The following is an 8,046-nucleotide window of genomic DNA, read 5'->3' as shown; positions in this document are numbered from 1 at the left end:
CTCATTCTGGCATCCAAGAAAGTTCATTGCGACGGTAGTCGCTGAAGTAACTATATCAGTTAGATCATCACCATAGCTTCTTTAAAAGTGCTACAGTGGAACTGTCGTTCCCTGTGTTCTGCTTCAACGGACTTATATTGCTTAACAGCTCATCTTAATCCTGACGTCATAATCTTACAAGAAACCTGGCTTACTCCTGAGAAAAATTTTCATTTTAAAGATTTTCGATCTTTTCGATTAGATCGCCTTACACAAGGAGGTGGCTTAATGATTTTGTTGTCATCTAAATTCTGCCATAAGGCGAAAATAGCTTTCAAGTTAATGTCTTCGGAATGTGAAATTTTGGCAGTGCACCTTAGTATCCCAGGCTACCGTACATTCTCAATTATAAATGCTTATTTCCCTACGGGTGTACACAGTACATATCAATTGGATAGTGCGCTTGCCAGCTGCAAAAATGAAGTCATTCTTACTGGTGACTTCAACTCGCATCACGTGTCTTGGGGTTACAAAACAGATTCAGGTGGGACACGTCTGTGGAACTGGACCATAGATAAAAACCTTTCATGCCTTAATAGCAGTGGACCTACATTTGTCCGCGGACAATCTCGCTCAGTGTTAGATTTGACGTTTTCTAGCACGAGTGTCACTGTGACATCTTGGACAACGATTGATTTCTCTACAAACAGTGATCATCTCCCGGTATACTTTGAAATTGCATGCCCTTTGACATCAGTTGAACGACAAGGCAGAATATTTGTTAATTGCAAAAAATTTAAAGACTGCTTGCGGTCCACCATTGCATCACTAAATAATAATAATGACGAAGAAATTGGCTTGAATGTTTGCTCAGCATTACAGACGTCCCGACAAAAGTCCGAATTTGTAATTCAGACAGCTAAGCGTTCCTCATCTAGTCCCTGGTGGAATAGCGAATGCACACGAGTTTATAGAAGAAGGAAAGCTGCTTGGAAAAAACTTCTACATAATCAGAGCCCACAAAATTGGAAAGATTATCAATTTATTTCGGCAACCTTCAAACGTACGATTAAACATGCGAAAGATGAGTACGATAAAAACCATTTTAATTATCTATCTAATTCCAAAAACAAACGTGCTTTATTTAATTACCTTCGTTTTAGAAACAAACTCCCAATGAGCATTAATGTAGACTCAGTCGTATATACCTCACAGGAAATGCAGGAGTCCTTAGAACTACTAGCTAAAGGACTGGAGAGTCGATTCGCAACGCGTCTTCAAACTTCTGCTTTTTCTCCTGCATTCTCAGGCTACAAGGAGATATCCTATTCGGAAGTAGCAAAGGTTATGTTACAGTTGCCAACTACAGCGCCTGGCCCGGACGGCATAACAAATGCAATGTTAAAGATTCTCTTTCAAGAAGCTCCACGTGAGCTTCTGAAGTTGCTAAACTACTCTGTTAGTAACGCATGGATTCCACAAGAATGGAAGATCGCCAAAATTATTCCGTTAATTAAAAAACCAGGGGCAGGGTATACTATCGACAACATCAGACCAATTGCGTTGACATCAAACATAGTGAAACTTATTGAAAGAGTGCTTCTCGGACATATTTTAGAGTTTATTGACGACAATCGATTGTTGAGTCCGTGTCAAATTGGATTTCGATCTGGCTATTCAATATGGCACGCGCATGTAGACCTTGAAAGTCGCATTAATATCGCCAGACAGGAAAAACAATACGCGGCTCTAGTTACCTTAGATATATGCAAAGCCTATGACAGCATTGAACATACAATTTTAACGAATCGGTTACAGAGCCATTGCTTTCCAGGCTATATAGTAGCATGGGTGCATGAATTTTTAAAGGACCGGGAGTTCTATTGTTTTCGAAGCGGCTATTCTTCCAGTAAATATAAGCAAACAAGAGGTGTGCCTCAGGGATCGGTACTTTCACCAGTATTATTTAATATTTTACTGAGCAGAATCCCCGTTCACCCAGCTATCAGTACATACGTTTATGCTGATGACATTGCCTTTTTTGGTATGGCTAGCGACATATACTCTCTTTACGAAATACTGCAGTCGTATCTAAGGGAACTGGAAGGATGGCTGGATAGCTTACACTTAAACCTGAATGCTAATAAGTGTGCTATCCTTGTTTTTCCCGTTAAAGACCCAGTATACATATCGCTTAACTATCATCTCGAAGATATCCCACAAGTAGAATCACTAAAATACCTTGGAGTGATTTACAATGGAAATCTTAACTGGCGGCCGCATATTGAATATATTGCGACAAAAGGAGCTCGTTCAATGGGCATTTTGCGCAAGTTGAGCAACCGAAGAACAGGTATGCGAAGAAAATCCCTCTTGATGGTGTATAAGATGTATGTTCGTCCGGTGTTAGAATTTGGATGCGTTTTATTCTCAGGTGTTCCAGCATACAAGCTTCGGCCGCTAGTTTTGTTGGAACGAGAGGCGCTACGTCTGTGCTTAGGCCTCCCAAAATTCGTTTCGAATGCCGTATTATACCTGGAGGCAAGAATCCCACCCATAATATGCCGATTTCGCCTTCTGACAGTTCAGACTTTCCTAAGGCTATATGAACCCCCATTAAACCGCCTACAAATTATTTTCCTCTCTAATCCAGAATTATTTTTTCCTATTCATTGGCCCAGGTTTCATAGACCACAGATTATATTTGTGCAAACATTACTTGAACCACTAAATGTGCAGATTCGCGAGGTGCTTCATGATAATACGCATTCAAATTACCCAGAGATCAGGTTTGATGACATTTTCCCAAACCACGCTAAACTCCTCCCTTACGGCATTTTAAACGCCATATTGCAAGACCACCTGAGCAGCCTAGAAACAAACGTTATCATTGCAACAGATGCCTCACAGTGCGAGGAAAAAGCTGGCATTGGAATATTTTGTCCTGCGCTCGACTGGTCTTTTTCTTTAAGGTTGCCTGATTTTGTGCCTATTTTTCTGGCCGAGTTGTTAGCAGTAATCCTAGCTTTACGTAAATTAGACCCAATTATTACAACAGCTGCCATTCTGACTGACTCCCTTTCAGTATGCTCTTGCCTTACCGCTACTAATGAGTCACCCATGCTAAAACTATTCCGCTTACTAGTTCCTGTCCATGTGCGATGTGTTCATTTGATTTGGGTGCCAGGGCATAAAGGTTTGTTTTTTAATGAAACTGCTGATTCACTGGCAAATGCATCACTATCCGGCCCTGTTCTTCCTATTCTACCAGTGACAGCACAGATCACGGGGACAAGATTTCGGATGCGATCAATAAGATTAGCCTTATCAAACCCACATTTGACTGCTTCTCCAGAGTATAAGCACCTGGCATTTCCCTGGCATAGCGAATCCTGTGACACAAAGATGCTGGAGGTCTGCCTCACCAAATTACGCTGCCGCATACCCTCGCTGAATTTCTACTTACACAGGTCGGGTTTGGTTCCCTCCCCCCTCTGTTCTTTTTGTAATGAGGAAGAGACGATACACCACTTTCTTCTATCTTGTCGCCGCTTTACTGCGCTTAGAAAAAGATGGTTGGAAATACCTTTTCGAAGAATTGGCCTGGACTTGACAGAACCTGCAATTCTTTCGTTCGGAGCGTCCACTTTGGGATTCAGCCACACGGATGCATGCTTCGCTGTCCGAACATTCCTTATGGAATCTAAACGAATGCCCTGCTAAATTCCTTTATTTTTGTTTTTACTTTTAAGTTAATTATTACCAATGCAATATTACCTTCCTGATGTTATTTAACAGGCAATTCTGCGCTATTCAATGCTATTTCAATAACTATTAGGAAATTTATGCTCCATAATAATTTCGAATAATCCACCCATCTCTTGGCCAATCCCCCATCGTGGGTAGGAGCCACACGCATCACAGGCCACAACAACAACAACAACGACCTGTTTTAAGCCTACCGCTGCAACCTAGAGCTAGTGCTGCTAGGCGAACACCCCCCGTTGCATTTGGTGGAGCTGCGGGGTTTCTCTTCAACATCCTGGAACTCCGCAGTCGGACGCTACTACCAGCTGTTACAATGGATGAACCGGGACCGTCCCAGGCTGCTGCTCCCGTGCCCCCGGCCATCGTCTGCTCTGGTGTTATCCGCCAGCGCGACCCGGCTATATTTAGCGGCACAGACGACCACGACGTGGAAGACTGGCTCGCCGAATATGACCGTGTAAGCGCCTATAATAAGTGGGACGACCGCGCCAAGCTCACAAATGTCATATTTTACTTGACTGACGTGGCCAACCTATGGTTCCGCAATCACGAAGCCGATTTTACCACCTGGTCGGCTTTCACGGCGACTTTGGCTGAGGTCTTCGGCCGTCCCGCAGTTCGCCGGCTTCGCGCTGAGCAGCGCTTGCGTGGTCGAGCTCAACGCCAGGACGAGACCTTCACCAGTTACATTGAAGACGTGCTCTCGCTCTGCAAGCGCGTCAACTCATCCATGGATGAAGCAGACAAGATCAAGCACGTCATGAAAGGCATCGATGAGCATGCCTTTCAAATGCTCGTCGCGAAGAGTCCCCGGACGATTGCCGAGCTCATACAGCTTTGCCAGCAGTACGACGAGCTGCGCAAGCAACGTGCATCAACATGCGCTGCTCAGCAGGACACTGCGGATCTCTCCCCGTTGGACTTCGGTCGCGACGCTGCCGACATCTCTGCTTTAATGCCGGAGATAAAGCAGTTCATCCGCCAGGAAGTCGCACGCCAACTCTCTCTGGCGAATAGCGCACCCGAGCCGTCGACAACCCTGGCTCCTTCGCTTCGTCACGTCATTCAGACGCAAGCTGCCGCGGCGCTGCCATCTGCCCCTCCTCCGCAGCCTGCAGCTGGACCGCTAACGTACGCTGACGTTGTCGAGCGGCCTTACACTCCTCCGGCTCCTGATTCATACCGGGCCACCGGCACCTTCCATGTACCGCCGCCACCTTCGCGTCCGATAGTCGTTCCTTACTCGGCTGCTGGAGCCCCTGTCGTCAACCCGTGGCGAACACCTGATAACCGGCCAATATGTTATTCATGCCATTTTCCGGGCCACGTAGCACGATTCTGCCGCCGTCGCAGCCCCCGTTTACCTGACAGTGGGGGTGCCTCAAGCTACAGGCCTGCTCGACTTCCGCGTCAGGACCAATCTAACCTTCCTCCGGACACCTCTTACAGTCGCCTCCCCTTCGATTCACGCCGGTCGCCTTCCCCACGTCGCCGATCCATTTCCCCGATGGTTCGCCGACCCAGCCCAGCCCGAGAGGAAAACTAGCAGTCGCAGTTCCAGAGGCAAGAACTGCGTTTCCGTCTAACATTTCAAGGCCTCATTCTGCGCCGGCGAACGAAATTGAACTGTCCGTAGACGGCGTCACCGTACACGCACTTATCGACACCGGAGCCGCCGTTTCTATTATTAGTGAGAAGCTCTGCCGCAATTTGAACAAAGTGACCATTCCCCTTACCTCTCTTTCTCTGCGTACGGCAACCTCGCATCGCGTTCAGCCTTCAGCGTCGTGCATCGCCCGGGTTGTCATTCAAAGCGTTATGCAGGTTATCGAATTTGTCTTCCTGCCTCGTTCCTCGCACGACGTTATTCTTGGTTGGAATTTCCTATCTGTAAATCAAGCTCTTATCGACTGCGCTCGTTGCGAACTTACGTTATCAGTGCCGTGTTTTGACCCTGACGACCATTATTCTCCTAAAGTTGTTGCCGCCTCTGACATCGATATTGCACCTTTCTCCGCCGCTCTGGTTCCTGTGTTATGTAGCTCTGCTGCGAACTCATCTGTCCTTTTTACGCCGTCGACCACTTGTGCGCGCCGCCGGAACTTTCTTCTTCCGTTTGCTGTCGTCACTTTTTGCGAAGGTTCTGCTGCCCTTTACGTGTGCAATCCGTCCGCCTGCCCGTCATCCCTACTCCGTGACGAGTGCCTGGGTACCGCTGAAGCTTTCGATAGCATTCTTCCGGCCACCATGTTTGGTGATACGGCATCACTTCCGATTTGTGCCGTAACTCCTCCCGCCGCGACCGATGCCCCTGTAGACGTCTTCGCTCGTGCCGTCGACGCAGCACTCACACCTGCGCAGCACACCGAACTCATCAAGCTCCTCCAGCGTTTTCGTGCCTCATTTGACATTGGCCAACCATCCTTGGGCCGGGCGTCCGCAGTCGTTCACCGTATCGACACCGGCCAACAAACACCATTGCGCCAGCGTCCGTATCGTGTGTCGGCCGCTGAACGCCGTGTCATCGACCAGCACGTTGACGACATGCTGGAGCGTGGCATCATCCAGCCCTCTAACAGTCCCTGGGCATCTCCGGTTGTCCTTGTTAAAAAAAAAGACGGCTCCATTCGGTTCTGCGTCGACTATCGCCGCCTTAATCGAATAACGCGCAAAGATGTCTATCCTCTGCCACGCATCGACGATGCCTTGGACAGTCTGCAGGGAGCGGAATTCTTTTCCTCGCTGGATCTACGCTCCGGGTATTGGCAAGTGCCAATGGCAGAGGCCGATCGCCACAAGACAGCCTTTGTAACTCCTGATGGGCTATATGAATTCACCGTCATGCCGTTCGGCCTCTGCAACGCGCCTGCCACTTTCGAGCGAATGATGGATAGCATTCTTCGAGGGCTGAAGTGGAAAACGTGCCTCTGTTATTTGGATGACATTGTGGTTTTTTCCACCGACTTTGCGACGCACCTCAGCCGCCTCGAGCAAGTCCTTGCGTGCCTCTCCACTGCAGGACTGCAACTCAATCTGAAGAAATGCCACTTCGGCGCTCGCACACTTACTATTCTCGGTCATGTAGTTTCCAAAGACGGTATCCTCCCGGACCCCACGAAACTTAGCGCCGTAACCGAGTTCCCCAAACCAACCACCATGAAAGAGCTTCGCAGTTTCATCGGCTTGTGCTCATATTTCCGGCGCTTCATCCGTAACTTCGCCTCTATCATCGCCCCCTTGACGCAGCTTCTCACCGGCAGTTCTGACCTATCAGCCTGGTCCCCGGCATGCGACGACGCATTCCAAGAACTGCGACGCGTTCTCACCTCTCCTCCAGTACTGCGACACTTCGATCCATCTGCACCAACTGAGATCCATACGGACGCTAGCGGTGTCGGGCTCGGCGCTGTTCTTGCACAACGCAAGGATGGCTTCGAAGAGTACGTCGTCGCGTATGCCAGCCGCACCCTTACCAAAGCCGAGGCGAACTACTCGGTTACTGAAAAGGAATGTCTGGCCATCATTTGGGCAATCGCAAAATTTCGTCCTTATGTGTACGGGCGTCCATTTGACATCGTGACCGACCATCATGCCCTATGCTGGTTATCTTCATTAAAAGATCCAACTGGTCGGCTCGCCCGTTGGGCATTGCGCCTGCAAGAGTACGACATCCGCGTTGTTTATCGCTCCGGCCGAAAACATTCAGACGCAGACGCTCTATCCCGGTCACCCCTGCCCTCCGGTCCTGTCCACTCGTCTATTTCCACACATGGAGCCTTCGCCCTCAACATTACCGACATGCCATCAGAGCAGCGCAAGGACCCATGGATCTCTTCGCTTATTGACTTCCTGTCTAGCCAGTCGCCAGCGCCAATTTCTCGAACGCTCCGTCGTCAAGCCGCGCACTTCATCATTCGGGATAACCTGCTGTACCGCCGCAACTACAATTCGAGCGGTCGCAAGTGGTTGCTTGTTATACTCCGACACCTGCGCCCTGACATCTGCGCCACGTTCCACGACGATCCCCAATGCGGCCACGCTGGTGTCTTAAAGACATACTCTCGCATCCAGCTTCGGTACTACTGGCGCGGTATGTACCGCTTCGTTCGCCAGTACGTCCGGTCCTGCCTCATATGCCAACGACGCAAGACGCCACCTCAACATGCCACCGGTCCCTTGCAACCTTTACCATGCCCCGCGCGCGCGTTCGACCGCGTCGGCATTGACCTATACGGTCCGCTTCCCAACACTCCAAGTGGCAACCGCTGGGTTATTGTCGCTATCGACCACCTCACGCGG

This window comes from Dermacentor variabilis, chromosome 8 (genome assembly GCF_050947875.1).
Source record: "Dermacentor variabilis isolate Ectoservices chromosome 8, ASM5094787v1, whole genome shotgun sequence".
Taxonomy (NCBI): Eukaryota; Metazoa; Arthropoda; class Arachnida; order Ixodida; family Ixodidae; genus Dermacentor; species Dermacentor variabilis.
Note: the sequence above shows the minus strand (reverse complement) of the source record.